This window comes from Mandrillus leucophaeus, unplaced genomic scaffold (genome assembly GCF_000951045.1).
Source record: "Mandrillus leucophaeus isolate KB7577 unplaced genomic scaffold, Mleu.le_1.0 Scaffold1320, whole genome shotgun sequence".
Lineage (NCBI taxonomy): Eukaryota > Metazoa > Chordata > Mammalia > Primates > Cercopithecidae > Mandrillus > Mandrillus leucophaeus.
In genome coordinates, this window is record NW_012101278.1 from 169256 (window position 1) to 170451 (window position 1196).

Sequence of the window (1196 nt, forward strand, 5' to 3'; positions counted from 1 at the left end):
TCAGGATTTTATTTTAAAGGAAAATAAAAACGTGACGTGTTCAATGATGAGTGTGTGAGTGTATAGGATGTTCATTGCCACATTGTGTATAATAGAATGAAACTAGCTACAACCTATATAAACAACAGTTGAAGATTGGTTTAAAAGTGAAGATCCATCTATGTATGAAAATGAAGCTAAACAAAAATTGTGATTTTTCCTTAGGCGTTGTAACAAAGGGTTATAGTTTATCTTTATTTTTTCTCCATTAAAAATTTACTCAATATATGTAATTTTTAGAAAGAAAAAAATAGTTTATATATATGAGACATAAAATGTGTGTGTGTTTGTGTGTGTGTGTGTGTGTGTGTGTGTATTAGTCTATTCTCACGCTGCTATGAAGAAATACCCGAGACTGGGTAATTTATAAAGGAAAGAGGTTTTATTGACTCATATTCTGCAAGGGTGGACAGGCCTCAGGAAACTTACAGTCATGATAGAAGGGGAAGCAAACACATCCTTCTTCACATGGCAGCAGCAAGGAGACGTGCAGAGCAAAGAGGGAGGTAAAGCCCTTTGTAAAACCATCAGATCTCATGAGAACTCACTGTCATGACAACAGCATGGAAGTGACCGCCCCCATGATTCAATTACTTTCCACTGGGCCCCTCCCATAACAAGTGGGGATTATAGGAACCACAAGGTGAGATTTGGGTGGAGACATAGCCAAACCACATCTATCTATCTATCTATCTATCTATCTATCTATCTATCTATCTATATATTTTTTGAGACAGAGTTTCGCTCTTACTGTCCAGGCTGGAATGCAATGGCGCAATCTCAGCAGTGCCCGGTGGCACATGCCTGTAGTTCCACATACTTGGGATGCTGAGGTGAAAGAATCCCTTGAGCCTGGGAGGTCAAGGCTTCAGGGAGATGTGTTCGCACCACTGCACTCCTGCCTGGGTGACAGAGTGAGAACCTGTTTCAAAACAAAATAGGCCGTGGCTGGGCGTGGTGCCTCACGCCTATAATCCCAACACTTTGGGAGGCCGAGGCTAGTGGATCACCTGAGGTCAGGAGTTCAAGACCAGCCAGACCAACATGGTGAAACCCTGTCTCTATCAAAAATACAAAATTAGCTGGCCATGGTGGCAGATTCCTGTAATCCCAGCTACTTGGGAGGCTGAGGCTGGAGAATCGCTTGAACCTGGGAG